Source organism: Balearica regulorum, chromosome Z (genome assembly GCF_011004875.1).
Source record: "Balearica regulorum gibbericeps isolate bBalReg1 chromosome Z, bBalReg1.pri, whole genome shotgun sequence".
NCBI lineage: Eukaryota > Metazoa > Chordata > Aves > Gruiformes > Gruidae > Balearica > Balearica regulorum.
This window is the reverse complement of record NC_046220.1, coordinates 38,017,533-38,044,463: the sequence shown is the minus strand read 5'-3', so window position 1 is coordinate 38,044,463 and position 26,931 is coordinate 38,017,533. Positions and strand designations below refer to the sequence as shown.

The 26,931-nt window shown below is 41.7% G+C and overlaps 1 protein-coding gene across 9 annotated transcripts in view; it reads right to left on the bottom strand.

The window, feature by feature from the left end:
- Nucleotides 1-26,931, bottom strand: part of SEMA4D (semaphorin 4D) — a 99,927-nt gene that overhangs the window by 59,171 nt on the left and 13,825 nt on the right. For 3 of the 9 annotated variants that reach the window (XM_075740535.1, XM_075740528.1, XM_075740532.1), the window contains exon 1: nucleotides 23,824-23,986. The exons of the other annotated variants lie outside the window; for them this stretch is intronic. The gene's annotated coding sequence lies outside the window, so the exon portion shown is untranslated. Of the gene's footprint in view, nucleotides 1-23,823; nucleotides 23,987-26,931 lie in introns of those variants that run through there. 9 annotated transcript variants of the gene reach the window in all.

Below are 26,931 nucleotides of genomic sequence, written 5' to 3'. Positions count from 1 at the left end.
TCCCAGATTACTTGCTGGAGGCATCGTAACAGACTATAGAGCTGAAATCAGCCAAGCAGGTTGGTTAGAGCCCAAGTCTTCCCCAGGATGTATCATATACCAACAGACAAACCTCAACACAGGAGTTCAGACCTACCAGCAGCAGACGCACTAGTCATCCTCTGCTACTAACACAGGCTAATATGTAATTTGTAAAAAAGAGGCATTTCACAGGGCAAAGAATGAATATGCAATAATCAATACCAATCAAATCTACCATTACAGCAGGGCACTGTCTTCCCTGCTACTCAGTCTATTGCCTCCAAATTTAATTTTAAAACAAGTTAAAGAAAACATACAACTCTGAAAGGGCTTAACGAGTACAACATTTTTCCACATCTCTGACTTTTCATCTAAAAAGAACAAAAGCCAGCTTCAAACTCTGCTCCTCAAATCCATCCCCATCTTTAAAGCCCAACAGACATTTTTCTGCTTTTAGCAGGCTATTCAGCCTCAAAAATATCATAACTTGAGAGTATTTGCCTTGACCCAAACCTCAGAAATTTGGTTTTTAACTTCAGGGGTGGAAGGGCAGGGAAGAAATTGAGCATGAAGTTCCTAATTACAGCTTAGGTCCAAGCAAAGCAAAAATGTGCTCACACTGCCCATGTTTAACTTTGATCCACACAAGAACACTGAAACCCTGAGCAACCAGACTCTTGATACACTTCTGCCAGAAGTCTTTGTATCCTACAGGAGGAAAACTACCTTTTGTATACCACTCTCCTTCACAAGTCATTTATAACTAAATGTAGTTATAAATGTAGTTTTCCTCAGTGTTCTCCAGAGATGAGGGCAAAAAAGCAAAACAAACCAGAAGATTTTGTGGCAAAGAACACAACTATATGAAATGCTTGGGGCTGAGAAGCACAAAGCAAAGCAACTAGCAGAGCTTCCCCTGCCCAAGATTTTAAACGTGCAGGAAGTTTAATAATGAAATATTCAGTCTTTTATTCTAATTTGTGCCTATCAGTTTACAAAACAGAGGCACCACTCTCCCGCACCTATTTTTTGAAGATACATGGACCAATTGCTTTAGATAAAATTGTTGTACAAATATTCTTGCTACCTGCCACACACTTGGGATGGCAATGTAAAAGCAGTTGCTCTAGCCAATTTTCTTCCAAAACCAGCAATTGCTCTCCTTGCTCCTAAAGAGAATTTAATGAAGCCATCTGCTCAGTTGAGACTATTCTAAAGACATCCTGCATTCTTAATGCTCCCTTTTACAGTTCAAAGACTGGCTAGCATCCCAAGGCTATAACCTTTGCAAAAAGCAAAGCAAGAAGCAGAAAAAAAGATTACTGAAAAGATTTTGCTCATATGTGCATTAAAATACTTCACTATCTGCATATATCATATACAGATATCATGTTATTGACAACATTTTTGGCAATATTTGTATTTTAAAGAAAGGTGATAGAATAGTGAATTGCAATGCGCACATACAATTGAATCTTGCAACACTTGTTTTTAAATATTTGAGTATGTTGTTTGGTAAAGTAAACAAATGTCAAATCAAGGAAGCTATTGGAGTGATCCACAATTTTAAAAAACACCTCAGTGCTACAGCCTCATATAAGCATAACCAAGAAATTAAGAACTCGTGTTCATTTAGTTTCCAAAAATTCTATCCAACCCATCTGTAAAATACCAACCAGGAGAAATTATTTAAAACAATTGCTGTACAGACTATAGAACAGAGCTCTCATATGACATAACTTCCACACATCTGCAGCGGCCAGTTTCAGCTGTCAGGATACTGCCTATCCTTCAGGGATGTACAGGAGAAGAGTACTGGAAGAGGCACACTGAGGCAAGAACGAACACAGAGCACAGGTAGGTTTCCTATGTGAAGTTACTGCTTTTAGAGAGTAGAGATGCATAACATACATTGACTTTTAACACTTTCATACTTAGAAGTACATTTCTCCAATTTCCCATCTGTTAGCACCCATCTGCCAGCAGACTTAAAACATGATTTTTCAAGGAGATATACTGCAGCACAGGATTAACTTCTGCTGCACCTGGCAGTATAAATAAGCATACGTGCGCTTTTCCAACTGAAAAATACACCCTTTACTCACAATGCAAGTTCCAAAAGGTAAAAGCTTGTTTTATTGTTTCCAAGACAACTCTGAAATTGACACTGCTGCAAGTCATCTAGGAACAGAAAATACATTCATCACAGCAGTGAGCACAATGGAGCTTTCAAATTTCCCTGGTGCTTCTAGATCACTTTCCAACACAATTAATTGTTGTGTTCAGTTACAAACAAAACATCACCAAAAAAACCACCAAAAAAACTATGAGTGGCATAATAAAAACCACGGAACTTTATTTATAGGGGAGCACAGCCTACTGACACCAAGAGCCTGAATGTACAACTTGCATGCTTTGGATTTCATTGTTTCCATGGCAAGACCTTCTGGGAGGCAAGGGACAAGAAAGGGAGAAGAATCCCTCTTCTAAAAGTTTTTTTATGGCAGTTTTCAAAAGGCATAGTTTTTCAGTGGGAGTCACATCTAGCATACTACAACTGCATATTCAAAATTTCAGTAGTCATCTGGTGCCCGGAAGAGTTACGACAGCAGCACAGGACAGGCAAAAATCAGAGTAAAGCTGCTATAAAAAATTCAGCAAAATTCAATACCAAAATGTGAGTGTGAGCAGTTCCTCTGCTCTTGCAGCACTAAGTGACAAAATCCCAGTTCTGCGCTCACACTTCAGAACATTTTGTCAAATAGCTGCTTCTTCTCAGAGCCAAGCTTCTCATAGCATGAAGAAAACCAAAAAATGATGTCTATTTACATTTTTTCTCCCAGATTTCTCTGTAATAAAAACCAGTTCTTGACTTATATTCATTTAAAAAGTGTGCCTCCCAAATTTAGCCTTTTCACATTCATAGAGCAACAAAAGCAAGGCTGTCATTTTTGGATTTCATAGCAGGGAGAAGCAGAAGTGGAAATGGTACTACCAGTGACTAGGACATCATTTTTTTTCCAGTGCTGGGATTCTTCAAAAGTAAGCATGCTGCTACTGTTACAGGCATAGCTAACCCATCTGAAATAATATGTGGCTGACAGAGACAGCTCCCAAACTAGGCCAGAGCTACTAAAAGGACTTTATAAGCCCAAAACTCAACTGCAACGAGAAGCCAGCTGTCCCATTGCAAATGGTACCATTTCCTCATTCTGCACGTGTTAAGTGATTGAAACATGAGGTTCATGAAAACCAAAACAGAAAGCACCGACAGGGTGCCACTGGTGTTGAAGACACAGCATCTCCTGTTCTAAGAAGCAAAACCACCTCGTAATTCAGAGGGAAATGGTCTAAGTGGGGTGCTTGCTACACTCATTGATTTAAAACACACAAACCCATACCCCTCCTCCTCTGCAGTGGCCTGATGGCAAAAGCTTTACTAACTGACACACTTCAGCCCCTGTGGAGTAAGGCATATCTGGCAGATTGATGGCAGGATGGGCCTTGCTGCAAATCACCTGGACACCAGCACTGTGAATGCGTTCAGCATGCTGTGCCCTCCATTTCCATGAAACAGTCCCTAAACACTCCTGGTTTCAGGCCAGAAAACAGGCAAAAACACGTATGTCATCACTATGCAAAAGAGAATCAAAAGATCTTCCCATTGAAGGTGGAACAGGAGTCTGTGCTTGGTAGTCAGTGGCTACTTAGCAAATTACTGCTCAAACAGTACCTTCATCCAACTCTTCTTCCTTTTCTTGCATGCAAGAGAAATTTCCAGCATTGTCCCCTGCTGAACAGGCTGGCTACATGGGGGAGAAAGCTAGCTTTCTCTACCAGCACAGCAAAAAGAGAAACAGTGCTCCCCCAAACATACCTCCTTTTTAACCAGTGATCCTGGCTAAAAGGATTAAGGCAGGAACCCATACTGTTACTTGTTCTAGCACTTCTCAGACCTGACATGTCCTGGAAAATATCCTTCCAGGATATATTAAAACAAGTTAAGCAAAAACATATTTTCCAGGCTAGTGGTAGAATGACATCTGCATATGCAGATTTTTCCTCCCTCTTGTTGTCTGGCGTCTGATCAGTGTTATTTATCAAGGATTAAAGAGGTGGTAAACTACCAACTGCCTGAAGTTTGCTCAGCTGGAAAAGCCCCAAAGCTCACTTGTTTGAAGTGTGTCAAGCAGGAGAGGGAAGAGAATTTGAACAAATATTAGCAGAGCATTAATGTAGATGCAGAGACTTGCCGGCAGCAGACACTATTTCCTCTCCACCTCCACAACCACGGACAGAATGTCGTCACCCAAGGGACCAGAAGAACAGGACCAGGCACACAAGCAGCAAAATTCACAGGAGACTTCATACAACCACCATGCTGAGAGCGCCTGGAATGACACTTCAACAGCAGAAAATATGTTTATATGATAGTACGAGACATGCAGAAAGCTACATGTGCACATGTGGGTTTTTTCCCTTGTTCTCAGAGACAAACGAAAACACTACATTTAAAGTTTATGTTGGTTCAAGAAACTTATCCAACTGAAGAAATAAGCCATTTGCTTTTATGGGGAGAAATGGAGGTTTTGACATGCCACTTTCCAGTCAGATCAGTTTCTGAATGCAGCTCACTGTACAGCCAGACAAGTTTTGATACTAGTGCAGGGAAACAAGTAAGAGCTCATTTAACTGCAGGTTTTTGAGAAAAATATGCTCAGTCTCGTTCACTGTGAAGAACTGCAGTCTTGGAAAGCATTAAGGTTTTGACTGAAATTCTGCCAACCAGAGAAAATAGATTGGAAGCTACCAGACCGGGTGCTGCCATGGAACAAAGCATCTTTAATACGTTCCTCACAAGTTGGAGTTTCCACTGACCCACCTGTCTCCTTAACTTGTATTTGCATGAGGATATCTTTTGAGTCTCTTGAATATAACTTTCCTTGTGGCACTTGCACCAGAGACTTGATGTGAATTCTGAAGCATGCCTCTTCGGCTCACAGCACACACAGAGTTAATCAGCTCCTAGGGCACTTGCTAACCAAGTGAGAAAGCGCTGCCAAACACCAATCCATTTCATTTGAACTTTGTGTAAACTTGTGTTTGAGCTCCAGTGAAGGTGAGAAGCATACAGAAAGGCTGGACTACGCAGGCTCTGAAAGCCCCGTGTTGATGCCAGAGGACTGAATAAACGCAAGTGCAAATGCACAAGCTGTGCTTCTGTGACACAAGGGTAGCAGTGCACTTCAAGAACACCAACCTGAGCATCACTGAAACTCGCCACCCACAGCCAAAGGCTTCTGATCAACAACAATACTGACTACACATCAAAGCCTGTAACAACAGATGTACTAGAAAGCAGATCTGGAGCCCAGAACAGCAGGACTTAACACAGATCACACCGCCTTTGCTCTCTTCCCACCCCAGACCTTGTTTCAGCCCCTTAAGTGGACATACAGCATGGGCTCCAGCTGCCTCCAAAGCCTCTCTGCGGCAGCGCGCCGGGGACGCCCAGCCTCTGTTACTCCGTTCCCACCCCCAGCCTCAACGTGAGCTGCTCGCAGAGGATTACAAAACCACACAACGGCAGCTCTCCCACAGCCCTCTTCAGTTCCTGTGCTGTTGAAAGCTAGCAGCCTGTGGCAGGGACATAATGCTTCAAAATGGACAGCCGCAGGACCCAAAAAGGACCACTGAGGAGGAAGAGAGAGGGACAAGCCACTTGTGCTGAAACCTGTTTACTTAGTTTTATTTGTCTTCCAACTTCACTGACTTCAGAACGCCGAAAGCCATTTGAGTGCTGTGAGACAGAGCAGACAAACCCCCGAATCTCGAGCTCAGCAAGTACAATTTCTACCACAAGTTGGTTTCACTACTTGGGTATCACCAAAAAGCATGAACAAGCACTGTTTCCAGGTTTAAACTTTACTTGCCACATGGTATAGACTGAGAATTTACCATAACGGATCGTTTATAAAATGAAGGCAACTGGTATGGCAAACATGCAAACTATCTGCATTACAGTTACACACATTCTCACAGCCCTCACCTTGATGCAACTTGAGGGAGCAAGTGAAGAGTGCAAGAACAAAACAAACAACAACAAAATCAATCCGAAGACACAGTTCTTTGAAGAAACAATTTAAACTAATGTTTACTCAAATACTTCCATCTCACTCTATCAAAGTTAGACGGTATGCTCATCAGGAGCTCCTAAACACAAAACTGCTAGAGAAACAGGTAGTGAAATGAGTAATTAATGGCTGCCCTCTCCAGATCAATGAACAGTGACAGACTGACCAAGACACATGGTATAGCCACGATGTCTGCAGCAGACAAAGCACTGCTTTCTACCAAAGCTACCAAAGTCAGGAAAGCTTAGAGCTGCCAAAAAAAAAGTTAACATACAACTAAGACCTTCACACATGAGCATTTCATCAACCTTTGCTTTTCATGCTCTGCACCCCTAAGTAATGGGTATGTGATACTTTGTTTATAGTGAGGTAGACATACCTTTTGAAATGTACACCATCAGGTGTTCCCAAAGAGAAAGCATTACAGTCACAAAATGGATTTAGGTGGGTTCTGCCATTTTGAGAAGTAGAACCAGGAGCTCTGTGATTAAAACCATGTCTAAGGGTGGATGGTACCCATTCACTTCCCTGTCAGAACTGGATGCTAAGGCTGTCACTCAGAAATGGTAATAAATCATAATTCACAGCTCCTGGCATGAGCCTAACTTTTCTGCCTATCAGTGGATTTCTGATGTTGCAATTGATATCCCAGTCTGAAAGGTTTCCAAGGCACAGGACTAAATATTCCTGTAGGTTAGTGTATCACTGAGCAATAAGCCTGCTAGCACAGTTCAAATGAACAAACTGTACTAACAGACTGTCTATTAATTAAAGTTGACACCTCTGCCCATCAGGCAACAGCACATTGAGGAGCCATCACATAATGAAACCATTGTTAGTCCTTCCTTTGCATATTCAACTGCAGAACAAAAGGTGATGGTTGTACATTCAACATGGACTTGAACTTCTGCAGGTAGCATTGCTTCTCAATGACAAACTCAACAGCAAAAAAAGACCTTGCACTGAAAGAGGTGAAAACCTGAGTTAAAAAACCCAAACCTAAAAGCTTTCTATTACAATTTTTCACTGAACAGCACCCTTTCAAAAGCACCATCAGTTTTTAAGTTCAGTATCATACCACTTATCCATCATTATTACCTAGAAAAGATAGCACAAAATGCCACCTAAGGACAGTTTACTCTCCTTCCCTCCTCCCAAGTTGTCACATTTAGTGCTCTTTTGCAAGTTTTCAAACATATGAATTAAATACAACATTTTGACATTTGAATACGAGACAAATGTCTCAAAAAATAAGATATCCCCTTCCTTCAAAACATGTGATATGACAAAGTTATTCTTTAATGTAAAAAAATAAAAAGACAGGCATAACAAGAAGTTGCAAAACGCTTACCAGGAGAAGGTAAGGAGGAGGCTCCCTGCATAAAGGAACATACGGGGGATTTTGAACTTGTGGTACTGTTCCACAAATTTGTGCAACATATTTAAAAACAAAAACCAATTCATAATTGTCCTGGTTTTGGCCGGGATACAGTTAATTTTCTTCCTAATAGCTGGTATAGTGCTGTGTTTTGGATTTAGGATGAGAATAATGTTGATAGCACACTGATGTTTTTAGTTGTTGCCAAGCAGTCAAAGACTTTTCAGCTTCTCATACCAGCAAGCAGGCTGGGGGTGCACAAGAAGCTGGGAGGGGACACAGCCAGGACAGCAGACCCCAACTAACCAAAGGGATATTCCATATCATACGATGTCATGCTTAGCATATAAACTTGGGGGAAGCTGGCCGGGGAGGCCACCACTGCTCAGGGACAGGCTGGGCATCAGTTGGTTGTAAGCAATTGTTTTTCATTTGAATACTTATTTTTCTCGGGTTTTATTTCTCTTTTTGTTATTCTGCTTTTCATTACAATTTTTTAAACATTTTCTATTATTATTTCATTTCAATTACTAAACTGTGAGTGGCCGTGTGGTGCTTAGTGGCCAGCTGCCGTTAAACCAGGACAATATTCCTATCAGCAATGTTTCTAAACTGTGATGGTTTACCAACTGCACTAACTACAAACAGCAATCACAGGTGCCATAATGTGAGGACCAAGTCAAAAAAGCAAAATTAATACTTTCATCCCAATTTTCCTGAGAAGAATAAAACACATGAGAGAATGTCTAAAGCTTCAGAAACGAGCAAAGAAATCCCTGAACAAAAAGAAATAACAGGGTAAGACAAGTAAAGGGCTTCTAATGGTAGTGATTTATTCTATCACAGCCTGTTAGTGTCAGGTTATGTAATAAGCCCACATGATTTAGGTATTCACTTGGGGAGAAAATGTTTTTCAATTAGCAATATGGATCTGGGTTGGCTGATGTCAAGTGTCTGTAAGTGACAAAAATGACAGATGAGGACTTTAAACAATGGCTTAAAATTCATTACTTTTTATGACCCTAAGTTTATGAAGGCATGCCTCAACGCTATCTTCAAAATAAACCAAAAGAAATTAGAAAAGCAGATGTAAACTGTAATTCTCCCCAAGTACCAGCATTACTTTCAAACATCTCTGCTTCTACATTAGTGTACAGATGAAATGATGTATGAAGCTGAAACACAAGGCAGGTAATGCAACAGCTATGAATTAAAGGGACAGAAACTTGTAAGCAACGAAACAAAACCACAAGGAACAATTAATACATGTTAAGCATTTACAGGAGGGAAAATACAGATACCAATTTTCTGTTGTGTAAGTGTGCTTTATAACTGGTCAAAAAAGCCTGCCTTCAGCTTTCAAACACTAGGTCCTACGCACCTCACCCTGAGAAGTCAACTAAATTTTTGCTCCCCGTCATTTGTATTTATCAACTTATGCCAATTACCTTTTCTTTGGTAAGTTATACAGGTAGTGCTTCTTGAATTTGTCCTACTATAAACATATTTTCTAGCACTTATCAACCCTCCAGGACTCGGGTAACATCCTGTACCTGTCCACAGGCAAACAAGACAATGAAATGACACTAATTCAATTTTTTACCTCAACTAAACTGACAGCAATACAAGCACCACAGATTAAAAAGACACATAGCACCAGTTTATAATGGCTAAGACTACCAAAAAAGCCCCAAATTTTCAAATGCATCCTTAGCAGTGGCTTTTAAATCTGGGGTGGGGTTTTTTTGAGACATTCAGACAATGGCTGTCCAAGACCTCATCTTCCCAAAGGAACCAGGTTCAGAGCCAAAAGTCACGACTCAGATCAGCAGCCTCCAGGGGCTGTCGGCACTAGGCTCCTCTGATGTCAAGTCAATTTAGGTAGCTCTAGAATTACTGAAAGGAAGAAGCCTCCAGCAAGCATTTACTCCCCAGACTCTGTAAAACACATACACTCGTTTTACAACACAAGGGGCATAGGTAAGGCCATCTCTTGAGGGCTTTTGGGTTTTTTGTTTTGTGTTGTGGGGGTTTTTTGTGTTTGGGGATTTTGGGTTTTGGTTGTGTTTTTTTTTTAAATCAGCTGTTTGTTCAGTACACCGAGTTCCTTCATTAAGTGATGCAACTTCAGCCAAATCAGCACAAAAAGAGCACTCCTAGGGTGGGAAAGCAAATAGTAAGCTCTAGAGCACTTCTGCGTCCTTTTTTTGACTCTAGGTACACCACTTCACATGGGTAAAGAAGATGAGTCAATAGGTTGAAATTCTTCCACCTAAGTATGGAAATGGGATAAGCTACTGAGACAGTTACAACAGATTTTTCTCATGACACAACTTTGACCATACCATGAATACACATACTTCTCTTCAACCTGAGTCAAACTCTTACAAAAACCCTTTCATCCTCTTATTCCCATACATGAAAGTTTCCAAGAGGAAGGGAAGCAAATGGGATTACAAAAAACAAAAGTAAATCCTTCCCCTTTCATTCATGACAAGCCAGCAAACCTCTCGCCTTCATCACTCGGCAGAAATCACTCAGATTAATTACCATCTGCACTTACCTTCGTCAGGCAGCGAGGCTCCCAATGCCCTCCCCTCAGCTGAGGTTCAAAACATTACATGGCCAAGAGTAAATTAAAATTTCAGTACAAACAGACGTGAAGGCGAGGGGAGGGCTACCCAAGGGCTGGAGTCTTTCCAGGCCAATGCTGCCCAATGCTGTACGTGCCCCCCGACACAGGCTTGCCCCTCACCCCCCCACCAGATCCCGGAGCCAGCATGGCCACTGCTGTGTTCAGCTCCTGTCCTCCCAGACACAAGCGCTCTGTTCACCACGGGGAGGAAAATAGAGTGGAGATAACAAGGGAAGAGAAAGGGCATTGTGTTTTCCGCCAGCCAGCTTTCTGGTTTGGGGGACCATTTTCATTTAGAATTTGACTTATTTGAGAAGTAACTGATGTTATCTTAGCTCAGTACTCCAGTGCATCAGGAAAGCAGCAGCCACGGGGATTTAAGGTAGTGGATACCATGTGTGCTCTAGAAAGCTCCTCAATAATACAGGTAAAAATACCTACTTAAAAAAAACAGGCTACAGAACCCAAAGGATTTCAGGAAAGAGCTCAGCAACACCAAAATGGGAAAAACAGAAATAAAGTCCAATACAATACTGTGTTGTATGTGAGCCCAGCAAATCGTAGAAACCTGATGGCTCAGATGGCATGAGTCAGCATTTAGAAAAACAAGCCAGTTTAGACAAAGAATACTCCCAGATTACATGGAAGGAAACCTTATTAACAGCACCGTTACCCAAAAGTAACAGAGCCTAACTCTCACAACAGGCCCTGCCACCACTTGGTACCTAATATGACTCCTCCAAGAGGGCATCTCTCTCGTTAACCTGCTTTTTGATGCCATTTTTGATGAATCCAATTTCTACAGACACAAAGAGGCAATTCACAGCTCTTCACCGACACAAGAAAAGGACAGAGGCCACTGAAGCTGTTGTGAAGGAGACAGTTCCACCGCCCCAGGCCAGCGGGAGCAAGAGAGTTTGGTTTGCTCTCCCTCCCCTGCGCTGGATTGAAGGCCAGCCTGGGCCTGTATGCTCACAAACTGTCATTTCAGCCGTTCACCATGCAAGCCACACCACAACACGCAACGCCAGTCTCCGCAAAACCACAGGAAGGGCAAAAGATGGAGTTCACGCTTGCCAGACGCTCAGAGCCTGCTCTCTCTGGCAGGCGGTGGGAGCCTGGGAGGGAACGGACGGGCACACGGGCACATGGCAGGGCAGGAAACACATCAAGCCAGTGCTCGTGACAGTAAACACTGTGTCACGTAAAAATTCGGTAAGAGGTATCAATTACTACAAATGGAGGCCATTTCTGTAGTGGTGCTGAAAGGAGCAGCAGCATTGCACCTCTCTCAATCAATAACCAAACGGGAAGAAAAACAACATGCTTGCCGCCCGTCAGTCAGAGCACGTTCATCCCAGCCACGTTCAGCTCCAGCTGCCCTTCACAAAGGCCGGCATTTCAGGGAGATGGCACCTGAGGGGCACAGCTCTCCTGTCACACCACCCACAAGCAGGGAAGGACGGGTGGCTGTTCCTCCCTGTCCCTCAATGCCTGGGAGAATGGCGTTATGGCCACAGAGGCCAGCAGGCCAGCCCTACTGCCACCAGGCTGACATTGCTACTTCAGGCTCTGCATACTTACAAGGGCGGACAAAAAAAATTACCATCAAGATATTAAAGTGGAGTCACTGTCAAACACAAGAAAGGTAAATAACTCCACACCTAATTTAGAAAGAAAATTAAATCCATGGTGTTAAAAAAAAAAAAATATCCTCAGATGATACAAACTTAAAGAGCCTGCCAGTGTAGCAGTAACTGCTCCCTTTCTAATGGCTGCCCTGCTGTGTTTCTGTTCGGTGAGGAGTTTGGGTTAAAGCCTTCCCAGATCCTCCCCACATCTCACATCCCCAACCGGCCTCTGGCTGCCCCAGAGGGCTCTGGCACACCGAACCACCCGCTGCCGGCCAACACCACTGCAACAGCCAGGGTCCCTGCGCAACAGCCATTAAAATACCTCGCAGAAGGAGGTCTACAGCTATCATCTACCATTAATAATTTGAGGCACAGTATCAAACAGTTTTATTATTTTTTTAAAAAACGGCTTTGTTCAAACCATGCAACTGATTTATTGGACCCTTAGAAGGCATGTTATCCATGCTGAATGCATTAACTGATCAGTTTGTTACACGTAAGGGTCAACTCTCTTTTCCTAAGTTACACAAAGGTAGCTTTTACCAGTTCGTATTTTATACCTCCAAACTCTTGCTTAAGTTTTTCACCTAGAACCTGAATGACAATTGCTTTTTCTTTTAGCTAGAATTTTTTAAAAAAACCCAAAACCTAAAAAACCCCGAGCTGTTATCCAGTTCTAGTTTTGAAGAAACCCAGCTGATCTACACACTCTTCTGACCCATGAATACAAAACAATGCCATACCGCTTGTAAAAGGAGGAGGTACATTCCCCATTCCCAAACCCTATTCCACAGAGAAACATATTACTTGAAATAAAACCAGTATAAAGAATACAAATGCAGCAAATTAGGAGTTTAAAGTGCTAGATAAACATACTTGGCTCAATTAAGTACATTTTATTCTCCAGGCACTCTTCAACAAATAGATTCAAGACTCATCATGCCTATAACATCCCCTCCTTCAGGAAGATCGCTAAAGAGAAGAAGCTGCACACCATTCTGTCCCTATGATGCAAGTTTTGATACAGAAAGGTGTCTCTACACCTAAAAATAAAAACCTCAAATCAAGGAGTAAATTAAGACCTCCATCATTAAACAGCTGTGGTTTCTAACATATTTTTCTTGGAATTTTTCTACCATTCAAAAGGAAACAATACTGCAAAATAAGACTATCCATATGCTATATTTATGTGATTCTATGGAAACTACATCAATCCACAAAAAGTTAAGAATTTTCGAAATAAGCAAAAAATTCTGCTTTCAGTCTTCTTACCTAGTAAGTAGTCCGGCATTAAGTCAACTGGACCAAGAAACTTCATGGGAACTGTCACACAAGGTTGAGGTAAATCAAGATAGTTTTGTAGCAAACCACCGCCTACTGCCTGCAAAGTTACTACTGAATGACTATTCCCTATTAAAATCAGGAACTTGCTCAACATACTTAAAAAATACAGGTTGAAATGAGCATATTAAATCTTGGGGAAACTACTTAAGCAGCAGAATATGACCTGTTAAAAAGCACCACCCACTGACAATAACACAGAAAATGCCCCCCAATTCATTGGTAGCAAGCTGGTCTGTGTTGAAAAGCCCACCCAAAAGCCTACAGACCAGATTACGCCACCTTCGCTCACCTTATGGAGAGCCCTTCTCTACGATGAGGGTCCATTTTTAAACTAAGACAGCCTGCAGAACAAAATGCCACCTACTGAGAGCAAACAAGAAGGTGAAAATCTGTGCCTGAACAAACAAGGTCAATTGCTCACCTGAAATTAAAATCAGAGAGAAACCAAAACAGGCAGCCCGCTCTAAGAAAATGTCAGCAGGAGACATTAGGGTGCCAGATGCTGTTATTAAACCGAGCTGTAAGAGAAGCAGAGAAGATCACTTAAGACGTGATGTGATGATGTCGGCATCAGAAGGAGGAGGACGTTGTGCAACAGGTCTCCTACACCTTGTCCTCTGCAATTCCATCTTAAAACTTGGGGGGGGGGGGTGGGGGGAGAAAAAGAGATAACCTGATAACCTGTCATCACAGAGATCATAATCTCTCGCTTCAAGGAGAGGCGTGGAATTAAAATAATTTTCTCCTTTGGTGGCTGCCAAGGAACATGACCTACAATTCCATGGTAGATAACAACTGAAAGAAAGCTAGTATTTATGAAATATTTTTATCAGCTGAAAGAAACTGTCACTTCAGTCAAGTCAGATTCACCCCTAACTTGTTGATGCCCATTTTCATTCTCCAGCTCACCACAGCACGGATCACACCGTGGTTTCACTGACGCTCCCCTCGCTGGCAAAACCAGCTGAAGCAGCTCCTGCCCCTGCAGCAGCACTGCTTTGTCGCTGGTGGGGCTGTACCATCAGCGAGCAGCACTGATGTGGCACAGTGTCAGGCCTCCAAGCAGCTGCACCACCACTTCTGAAGAGGCTACATGGGAACAAGGAAAGGGAGTGGGAATTGGCAAGAGAAGTTTAGGCTGGCTTTTCTGGCATATACAGCGGCAGCGACGCACCAACATTGAGAAGCACAAACCTCCATGAATGCAATGAACTGAACCATGCAAAACACCATCACTGCTGCTCTTGAGTTAGTCCAACAAGCAAGCGGCAACATTGGATATTTGCATATGTATTCACAATAAAACAGTTTTATGGTGCAATTTTCAAGTTACATGCAAACAATACATATAATCATGGTGGAGAAAAAGGCAACTCTATTTTTGCCCATGGTAAAGATGAACCCACAGGCGAGCATATGTTGGGAACCACCACACTGTCCTTCCTGCCAATAAAGGCTCGCATTCATGCTTCACATGCCTCAAGCCAAGCTTACATCTGTTTTAGGCAGGAGGAGAGCATGGACACCAGCATATGCCCAATGACACGGACAGGCCACACGTCCAAGTCATCACACCACTGTGTGTTCTCCCTACCCTAGCAGCACCATCGTGCCACCATGGCTAACCCCAGGTTAGCTCCTTACAAGGTCTTTCTCAGGAAGGCACAGCACCTACGTGCCCCAAGAGACGCTGAGATGCGTAGGTAGCTCAAAACTTAGGGTCCTTCGTTACATGATGGTCAGCCCACCCCAAGCTGTGGGCATTCCTATCCATCCCAACGCACAGAGGAGTAGAAACCACACGAGGCTCAGACTGGCCTTTCTGCCTGTCATACCAGGTACTGATATCAGTTATAAATATATGTATATCACTAAAAACCTGCAGTACCTTTTCTCATGGGTTTTCATACATGTGTAACTACAATGCATGGATAGTTGTCCCAAGGCAAAGGGCACACACACTTCTTGCTATAGTTAAGGTAAAATGCCTGAATACTACTGGTAGTTGAGAAACCATGACCATACTTGAGTAATCTTTGTAAACACAGTAAGTGTCTTCTAAGCAGACTGTCTAGGTACACACTACTAATAAAGATGAAGGACAAACAAATGTCACAAAGCTAAAAGAGCTTTAAATACCTGCTTTGGAAACAAACCTCAGCACAACATATGGATTGCAAATAAGGAACATGTTTGTTTGGTTGGTTTTCTCTAAAGTACCATAAGATCTTATGAGATCCTACACCTCTACCTGAATTTGTAACTACGACTTTCTCAGTAACATATGGACAAGATTATAGATATTTCCCCCCTGCCCCTAAAATCAAGTTTCAAGTTTGTGGACCAGATCCAAGGCACTGGTTTCTATGCATTCCTGAGGGAGAAAAGGCTATAGAAAAAGCCTTTTATTTCTGCATGTATTTCCCAGAAGGCCTAACTAATGCAAAAGGAAATGTATCAGGCTTCTTCAATGGGGGGAGGGCAGGAGGGGATTAACACGTTTCATGGGCAGAGTGTGTGCAGCTGGGGAGGGGTGAGCACTTCAGTGTGAGCAATTAAACACAATAATTTGTAAACCTTACAATAAAATAGCTAAAATACCCTTTTCAACAGAAAACCCTACTCAAGTAAATGCCAAGGTAAATTGCACTGAAAAACAGACTGTGTGTCACAAAATGCTACTGTGAAGGAAGACACTTGAGACTGCGTATGTACATCTCATGAGAATCACCACTTAAGCATGTCAGCATCATAAAGTTAAGGGTATAAATACAGGAGTGCACATTTTCATTGCAAGTCAGTGTCAATGGTTTCCTCCTCCCAAATTGATTTATACATATTTCCCCGCAAAGCTTTTCAACAACAAACCAAGGTTGGTCCCAGGTTCAGAATCACATTTCAAGATCAATTTAAAAAAAAAAAAAAGTAATCAGCAGCAGGGCGACTATTCCTTATAGTAAAATAAATATTGTAGAAAAAATGAATAAAAGGTTATTGCCCAGAATTAGGACTTCACACACTTGGTCTACTTCACTGCCAAAGCATACCTATAGGCAATGACCAAGCAGCTTTTGCCCAGCCTCACATCTTTGGGGACCTAATCCTGAGTTCAACCACCACATACGCTGTCAACTGCTGCCTCAAGCCCCTGCTGCCCATCACACAGCAACTGCTGTTCCCCTTGGGGCTTGTTTTTTCCTTAAAACACTCCCCTCCCCGTTGCTAGCAAAAGTAGGAGTTAAACCAGACATGGGCCGAGTTAGCTGAAGGTACACCTTGCTCTTATTTTTACCAGGAGGAGAGGCAGCAGACCACACAGCTCCAGCTCACAGGTTAGTATACACTTACCAACATACAATTAATTGAACAAGAAGCTTAATTAAAATTTTGCTGCACTTGCTGTTTCAGAAATTCCTACTCCACCTGTATTTAAAAACTGTTTTCATGTTTAATATAGCATGCAACTACTATAGCTCTCTATACACACTAAGTAAAAACAAATTCATTCCCAGGGTTATTTGGCATTAATATTAGTTACAGTGTAAAAAGCCAAGGTTAGTTAACTAGTCCACTCAATAACACGGTCATCCATCCTTCCCTCCAGCCTTCTCACAGACAGGTGAAAGCAGCAAAATTAATTATTTACTTAAAATCAAATAATCAGGTTGATTGTTCTAGGTCAGTGCTTTTAGATGGTGAGTTACTTAGCATTATATTTAAAACATTTAATAAGCCAACAGGGAAAAAAACGCAATAATATTTACTACTGATTTTGCTCATCATTTTCCATAATCTCATTTTACCATATTTGAAGACTTCCAGCTTTGCAACACTATATTCTGGAATTTTAACACTACAAACGACAGACATTTATACACCTCTCTGAAGAGAGATCAACAATTTTAATAGTAAGCCATTTGCTTAAGAAAAAACCTCATTAGAGTCTAAGTCACATGCAAGCAACTTAGAGCTTATGTTTACAGAGAAGGTGATACTGAATAGCACGGTCGTTCATTTAATAAAGTACTGAAAAGATCCAGCAGCCAGAAACTGAAGACCAACAATAAAATGTGCAGACTCTCAAGGCGGAGAGTAATTAACCATTGGAAATAAGATGACATGGGTGATTTGCAATCATTAGAAACAACATGAGGAGAGATCCTTTTTCTGGATGGGGAAAATGAGAGTAGTGGGCAAACTCCAGGGCTCGGTAGAATTTCACCCAGTCATTCCAGATGTCCAGTTACTCAAGGGCTAAGGTAACACCTTTAATTTGCTTTTCTTTAGGGAAGTACTGGGTTACTTTTTTATCTGGTTATCTTTTCACCTCAGGCAAGCTGAAGCTTACCACCCTGCCTCACCACCCTCCATCTCCGGCAAGAGAGGGGGCACGGACGGGGCAGGCAGGATACCAGCTGCCCTAATTCTGGGATGATACAAGACAACTGTTTTCCCAACAGTTTCTTGGTTTTAACAAGATTGTTCCTAACTTGTACATTTTGCTGAATGCAATGCAACTGCAGCTACAAGACTGAGAAACGACGAAAGCTGCAGCACAGCTGCAGCCATAGCACGCATGCCTCTACAGTGCAACCCCATTTCAGGGCAGCAACACACTCAATGGCCTGCTGCTCCAAGTGCTACTCCCTTAGAAAAATACAACCTCACAATCCCATGTGAAAAGCTCAGAAAGACTTCATGCATATACCTCACAGAGACAACAAAGATCAAGGCAGCCATCAGTCTTCTGGCTGTTTTGAATACATTTATTTTTCCACAAAAAAAACCAAAAATCATGATTACAGCACAGATTTTTCTCATTATGACTCTGCCCAACCCATTACCAAGTTGAAAGCTAAACCCAAGCATCAATATATACGTGCTTTGCAAATATAACACCTAGTCATCACAGAGCAAAGCTCTACTCAGTCACCTATCTGAAAATTATTTTGAAAAAAAAAGTCTTAATTTCTCTTTGGTTGTATACACAGCTTTGAAAAATCCCACCTAGATTTTAAAAAGTCTCCTTCACAAAACCACACTCCTCTGTGTCTGCTCTTATTTGCCATTAATCATTTCAATACAAGTCTTCCATATTAACTCCTTCAACCTTGCATAGCATAATTACAAATGTTCTCTCTGCATATTTTTGCATATTTAACTGAGACATTTCATGTTAATCCAAAGGAAATGTCTCAGTACACACGTATTTCACATGTTATGCTTACATTGTGCTATGCCACTTACTTCTCCATTTCTAGATAACCTTTAGCATAGTGTAGGTGTAATTCATAAACAACAATTATAACACAATACAAATTACAACCTAAGTACACTGACAGAACATCAGCTCTAGGTAATGCAAAGGGAACTCCCCAAATTGCACATGAGATAATTAAAAGCCTTCATGAGAAATCCCATGTGGAGAAAAATCTCATTGTAGGCCAGGAAAGTGATAGACTGTAAAATCAAATTAATGGGAAGGTAAATTTCAGCCTCAAGACACTGTGTGTTCCGCATGCATGCCAGACCTCAGAAAACTTTCTCTTAAAACTTGACACGGGATCTGAAGCCATCTGGGATGGTCTGGAGCAAAAGCAGAGCAGCAGTAAGTGCTGTTTTGCCTATGGTAGCAACGTGGTTTGGAGGAACTCTCTCATCCCTCTTGGTACCACACATCTCTGCCCAAATTATAATTCAACCAAAGCATTTGTGCTCCCACTGTTACTACCCTGATAAGGCTGAAGGGTTACTGAAAATACACTAGCAGAACCCATCGCTCGGGAAATCATCTGCCAGACTGAAGCCAACAGCATGTGCCAGCACAACGTAATGATCTTTCCTCCCCTGCCCGTCTCTCCCTCCACAGCATTGCAAATTCTCATGCAGAGGCAGGGCTGCTGATGTAGTGCCTGGTGTAGAAGCACTACTCTTAATGTACAGTTAAATGTGCTCCCCAGGAGCCCAGCAAGCCTCAAGCCTCTGAAGGCATGGGTGGTCCTTTCAGGAAATAATTAACCCCCCATCACCTAGAAAGATGGACAAAACCTGATCAGTTGGCACTGAGCTCAGGCAGCCTCCCTTCTCCATTCTTGACTACTTCCTTATATATTTAAATCTGCTTCTGTCACCCACAAATCCAAAGCAAGAAGGCAGATCCTATAATAAGAGCTGTAAGACTCCTGAGCTTGTAACTAGTAGCTTCTCAAATCAAAGAAACAGGTATAACTTGTAATTTCTTCTCTAAGTTCTTCATGCATCCTCAGAATAACATCTGAACTTCAAGCAAATACAGCCCTTCAGGATCCTGTCCTCCACTAGATTTCCAAACAAGAAAATTTGTATTTACATGATTAATAATGTAATTACTATAATTACTTATAATAATACAGTTTAGTATGTATTACGTTAGGTACTATAATATATATATTAATAAAGTAATATAATGACTTATATTTATTAAAAACATTTTAGAAAGGTATAGTCTTTTTTAATTGACTGATGACTTTAAAGTTGAAAGCAATATTTAATATAAGAGCAGAAAACGTAACAGGCATGAAAGTCAGTTTATGCACTCATTTTACTTTGGTCTTTCAGGCAAATCTAAGCACTTTACTGAGCTTTTTGAAAATTTCCTTCTAGTTTCAAGATTCAAACTGCAGATTTATGTTGTCCACAGAACTTAATTTCACGATCACGAGGCTATCTCCCCAAAGTCCCATAAGACTTTTAAAACAAAACTCCTTCATTTTGTATTTGGTTATGTTGTGGCTTTCCCAGAGGCCAAACAGAATGCAGCACTTCAGCTGCTGCAGCCCTCCCCAAGCCTCTTGATTGTTTGCATCTCTGTAAGCTAATGCAATGGGGCGACTTTGTCAGCATTATTTTTACAAGGCATTTTAACTGGGAAAGCCAGTGTGCGCCACTGGCTCCTGCTCTGGCACGCTGTGCTACACCCCCCCATCTGGTCCTTGTTCACCCTGCTGAAGCAATGCAGGGCTAATCCCAAACGTTTGTGATTCTTTCAAAAGGGATTGTTAGTTTCACAGCAGTTCTTCTGAACGTTATTTTACACTGATTAAGGCAAACAGCAACGACCAGAAGAATAATAACCACTTTGCTCACATAATAAAACAACGTGTGAAACTGCCAAGATCATTCTGAAATTGGTACGGTTTACTGCATTATGTTAAATAGCTGGTTTACAAAGCAACATCATAAAACTAATCTTTGATAGTTCCCTTTCCCATTCAGCCTCTCTCATAGCAGATGCCAACTACTTGGTTAGCCACATTTCATTAATAAGAAAAACACTCAGTCAACTGATACAAATATGGTAACTGGAAACCTTTCTTACTTGTTTTAACCATTTCGCTCTTGACAGAATAACAAAAAAGGAAATCTGAACAGTGTACACTCAAATCTGCAGCTACACTTCTACAGCTTACACTTCAGCACAACTTTGCCACTAAAAAGCAGTAATTCTCAGTACACAAATAAGAAAAATACTTTGCAAATACGAGGGTTTGTGGGTTTTTTTATTTTAAAAAGCCCTAGCAAAATGTGTTTGTGTAAAAAGACAGCAGCAGTGGAAGGGGACGCAATTGTAAGGTGAGGAACGCTGTCGTTTCCCCTTGCTACACCGGTACTGGGAAGCCTCTGTAACAGCCCATTCGGGTGTTTGTATTCACTGGGTGGGCAGTCCGTAGGCAGGCTGGGAGAAGAGGCTGCAGGCAGGCAGGAGCCCCAGCGAGGCTCCCACAGCAGCAGCCGCTGCCACCAGGTCAGCAGAAGACTTGCTGAGCCGCTCTGCAGCACTGGCACCTTTGCCCTTGGCTTCCAGCCCCTGCAAAGCTCAGGGAAAAACTAATTACTACATAAGGGACAGGTAAAAGCAAAGGCAGAATAGTCTGTACTGAAGTGCATTAATAAAACAGGCCCTGTTATACTAGACATCAGTCACACAGCATCTGATTAGCTTAAAAAAAATAAAAAAAAGAAAAAGCACACAGCGCTACATACCCAGACAGAAGATGGCGAAAGCAGCACCAACCGCAGAGTGAGACACCAAAGACAGCTACTCTGGATCAGAAGTATCAGCTTACCATTCCCCAAAATTACACCGTGTGTCAGTTTTTGGCCATTCAGGAGAAAAGCAGGTCTGTATCATACACATCTCCCACTGACAGATGGAACCACCCTCTCGAATCACTCAAGCTGGGCACAGAGAAAAGCCACCTGCACCCACAAAAATAAACCTTATCTCCCAGCAGCCCCGAAAGCCAAACCAAAACCCAGAAAAGCCTGCTGCAGCAAACTCTCTCTGAAGGACCTACCACCTCCAAGCCAAATGCTGCTCTCCTACCAGCACCCATCCTGCACTCACGGTGCCCTGACCCACGGCACCATTTCCTCAGTCACAACATTTTTCAGGAAAAAAATCCCTTCTCAACAAAAGTAGACATCCTCACGAGAGGTACTTGATTCCTTGTCTGTGCCATGGTCCCGCTTACTGTAAAAACATTCTCCATTCTGCACTGAACATCCTCAGTTCTTATTTTGTCTGTTATCTGTTCATCTCCCTGGATATAGATATATATACACCTTTTTTTTCAATAGTAGGAGGGGAAAGTCATTTCAGCTCATCAAGCCTCAGACATCATTACATGCCTAGCCACCACAAAACAATCCAAAGTGACAAAAGATTGTTGCTCTTGATTCACTTCCTTTTTCTTAGAGTGACAGTTCTGACTTTGCTTTTCTGACCAAATTCAACAAAAAACCTGATTAAGAATTAATAGGTACCCTTAGACCTCAACCAAAGTAATGAAACATTCCAACAGATTTAAATTAAAAAAAAAACCCAAACCCTGTTAACTGAGCATAAGGCAAGTTTATAGTTAAAGTCTTAGTTTCTCAAAATGCTCACAAATTCCCATCCCCTTTTGTTTTCTCTGTTTCTTATTAGATAAAGCATCAATGTCATTATAACATAATGGCATCCTTTCAATATTTAATAGATTCTCATTATTAAGGAAAACAGAAGTCTCAGAAGTATAAAAGATTATTCTGATGTCTCATAAAAGGCAGATTTTATTTTCGGTTTGCCTTTTGTTTTGCACACACCACCCTAGTGATTTTGACTTGTGTGGAGTTTTGTTCATTTATTCAAGCGAGCTTCAGTGATGCTGATAATCAAGGTACACTTAAATTTAAAAAGAGCAAAACCAGAAAAAACATATACTAGTTATGCAACACATAGCCTAAGTTTTAATAAAAACCAAAAGTATCATCAAAAGCAATAACCAGAAAACATAATAATACCTTCCAGGGCACAAGCACAACTGAGTTCTGTCCCTGTCCCGTTCCACCTCCTTTGTTCTTCTAACTTCAGCATGGCTGTTCTTTAGGAGAATAATATTGATATTCAACTGCCAGTTACTTATGTAAACACAGATTAGTCTGTATACACTAATACAGATGACTTCAAAGTCTGATGTCTTCAAAATAGATCTCAAGATTCAAACTACAGTTTTGCACACTCACAATGTAAACAAAGCTGCTGCCTGTTCAGCTACAATTTACACAATACACCTACCAAAGGGTTTTTTCATTAAATCTCCCTATTTCAGCCATATGGCAATAGAAAACACACGGTATCTACCTACAATGCACGAACAAAAACACAGCTTCCCAGTAGTTTGTATCACAACGCCACAGAGGTGCTTGCTCAGGCATTGCTGTTCGTGGGGAGCACCCCGACGCGTGTGCGTCTGAATACTCTCAAAGTGGACCAAGGCTATTACAGAAATAAGACTGTAGTCAGAGTTCCCTCTCCAATGTACATACAAACGTAAGATCATTTACAATTCATCTCCACATAGGCAATGAGACTCACAGTCAGTTTAAGAAATCTCAGTCTGCTGAGTAATTCAAACAGCTTCACTGTTAGTTATGATGTAATGAAATCAGTCAGTCAACACTGACACCACTATATAAACCTCTCTCATTTGGAGCCTAGATTACAGCATTTTGCAAGCTAAGACAATTATTTTCTGCTGCTACTAAATTATTCCCTATTATGACAACTAATTTACTTGATAAAGAACCTTTAAATGAGCTTTTAACTTACACTGCCTTACAAAATACCTAAAAAATTAATTTCTTACCTGCAACCCAAGCTGCATGGCTGTTCTCACAGCTCTCTTACAAAGACCGTAGCAAAAGGTTGCCTTAAGCAGTAGGCAATGGCCTGAATTTTGTCATCAAGTAATGAGCCTGCCACAAAAATAATGACCACATGGCAGCAGCCTGCTGGATATAAATCCCTTTGCTGCTTAGAACCAGATTTTGGATCAATATTAAAACAAAAACAAAACAACCTCCCAGTACCATCTGAAAAGAGTAGCAAAAATTAAAAGTATCTGCACTGGTCTAACTATACAGCAGAATGCAAATCAGCACTAAACTGTTTCATATTTAAGCAAGTATAAAAAATAAGAATATGAAACAGAGAACACTGTTGGCTCTGTGGCTCTGCACAGAGTCAGCCACAAGCATGAAATGCCTCACCATGCAAATGGTGAAAGCTTTCTAAAGAGACCCCGAAACTTAGAAGCAGCAAAATAAATGCTACATGTTTTGTGAGTGCCCCCCTCCCTCTCCAGCCGTGCTCACCCTTTTGTCCCCTCAGGCTTCAGTTCTTGGTTAACATCTCTTCAGCTGAAAATAATTGCCTGCCTTCGAAAGGCGTCTCGGACAGTGTCGCTCCTTAATCAGCAGGAGGACAGCTGAGTGATGCAAGGCATTTCCACCTTCTCCCTGGAGTAATCGCACTGTCTCCACAGGCAGTACTGCAACATCAAGAACTAAAATGACTGTAAATCTGGTACTCTCCCCTAATGAGAACAATATTCCACTAAGGTCACCCTCCAAAAACCCACTTCACGTCATTATACCAGCTGCCTGTTAGGACTTCATTTATCAATAACACCTATTGCCAAGGATCAATTAGTGCAGCCTCCATACAAACCTCAGGGAAAATCCATTAGTAGAAATTAACTCACAGCACTTTTGGTATACCTCGATACACATATGCAAGAAATAATCAATTGTGTTATCTTTAAATTTCTAGCACAGCGTGAACATGGTAATAAGCAGTGGTAGCTATGCAAGTTCTCATGCCCTGGCAGAGGAAGACCACCAGTAAAACTACACTCCATTTACAAAATGGGATTAATTTACTTCTCTGCAGAAATACCTTAGAAAAGGTATTATCAGGGAATGTAGTGACAGGACAAAGGGTAATGGGTTTAAGTTGAAGGAGGGTAGGTTTAGATTAGATGTTAGAAAGAAATTCTTTACTGTTAGAGTGGTGAGGCACTGGAACAGGTTGCCCAGAGAGGTTGTGGGTGCCCCCTCCCTGGAAGTGTTCAAGGCCAGGTTGGATGGGGCTTTGGGCAACGTGGTCTAGTGGAGGGTGTCCCTGCCCGCAGCAGGGGGGTTGGAACTAGATGATCTTTGAGGTCCCTTCCAACCCAAACCATCCTATGATTCTAAAATAAAACTAGATATCTATTTCTAAATAATTTGGAAAGATAGAAAAAACATGTTCGTGGGCTTTGCTAATACACTTATAGTGGGTAGACCAAGAAGGATATGTGTGCGTCAGAATAATACAAACTTCAGCTTTCATCAGATCAGTAACACACTGTAGTTTCACTCCAGGACCAAATGTCAGCATCTGGAAATTGCATGGGTATGTTTCTTCCAAACAAGTCACTTTCTCTTCCCCATATCACATATTTACTTGAAAATCTGGGCATGATCCTCACCATCCTCAAAGAGCCACCAAAATCATCTTTTCTGGAAGGACACTTATATTCTATAATTGTTTCTATTCATCCATTCTTTTTATCCAGTTGTCCATCCTTCACAACTCTGTACCCTTGCTAGTTAGCTGCTCGTGAAGTTTGACACCAAGCCACAGCTCGAACCCGCGGCAGACTCTCATATTCACTGCCCCTCCCCCCATTTCATTTTGCAGCTTATACAGTAAACTGACAGCTACTGCCCCTTTTTTCTGCCCTGTGCATTTGAGATCCACATTTGCAGCAAGACATACAGGAGGAAATAATTTTCATATGCAACAGCCAAAGGCACAGCTCAATGACTGGATGCAGCAGGACCACACAAGTTAAATCTTTAACCCGTTCTTCCAAATTCTGCTTCTCCTCCTTCCATGAGGCTCCATTTCTTCTTGTTTCAAACTATGCTGTAAACTTCCCAAGGAAGTCTCCCACACGTTTATACTGCAAACTCTTAAGGTACCAAACCTCTCCTTGGGGCCCTCGAATGTCACCAGAATACAACAAGCCCTGGTAGTACCTTAAAACTATCAATTACACTTGGGTCTAGCAGCTTCAGATTTTTCCACGAAATGCAAATCATTAATTGAGAAAATGACAGGCACCGTCCTTTTTTACCAACCCGCAAGTCCTTCCTCTCCACGTAAGGGGAGCTACCTAATTTGGTTATATTAGACAGTGTTCGATTGTTGCGATTAAAGTTTCATGAGCCTTCATATCCCCTTCTGCAAGCACATATCCCCTCTCAAAGATTCAGTTAAATTTCAGCCTGTTTTCTTCTCTGCTCCCCAACCATTTTTAAAAGCTCACATTTTCATCAACTATAGAAGATTAAATTCCTTTGGTCCATTCCACATCACAGCCACAAAGAAACCTTTAAGCCTCTTCACACAAACTTTGAAAAGCAAGTGTAATTAGGTGTTAGAAGTAAAGCGAGGAGTTTCGAAAACGGAGAAAGCAATCCCTGCTTTGGGTGATCTGAAATAAGTGCTTTATATCCTGGAAATGATGATAGTCATGTTAAGAAACTTAAGAAGTGGAAAAAACACGGCAGCAATGTAAGTAGATGTGAAAAGCTTGACTACAAGTAGGTTTTGCTGAGTCCTTAAAACGTTAAAGTTGAGAAGCAAATAAACTGCATTATTTCAATAGACAGAGCTGAGACAGGGAAAGGGAAGTGGTACTGAAAAGCCCACATTTTTAAGTTTCCTGTTCACACTAGAAGACTTCCTTGATTAATCAATGTATTGCTTTATGATGCATGTTCACATGACCCCCGTGTACGAAGACAGCTGTTAACACAACACGCATTGAAGGTCACGAACACATTTTCAACTCCACAGACAGCCACAACAAGAAGCGTAAAGCTTCATTACTGATCTTCACTGCTACCGTGGTTTCTTCCTCTCTACCAGTTTCAGAGCTAGACTGTTCCACACGACTCAGACATACAAGCCTGAGTAGCTGACCTTAGGCTCTGGACCAGATTGCTGTGTCCTCCTGCCAAAGAGCTAAGCAGGGGTTTACAGCCAAAGTCCAGAAGCATTCCACAACCACTGCAGCAAACGCTCGGCTGTTTCAATGAACTCCAGTTTCCACCTGCCACAAATCCTGATCCTGAAACAAGCAGGAGTACTTTACTCCTGTGAGCAGCCCACTGGCTGACAGCTGGGCTAACGAGACAGAGCCTCAGCTGAATTTTTCCTTTTGCCATGCATCTTATGAAAGCGAAGAGCTTTCACCTTCCCACTCCTTCCCCTCTGCCACAAACCCAAGCACTGAAAGTAATATAAATACAACATTTTGAAGGATTGTTGCACAAACTTTACCAACCATAACGGAGCCCCAGAAAAGACCACCATTACATCGCTGGTAAAAACTGCCAGTGCTGTGCTGGATATCACATGCCTCTTATTCT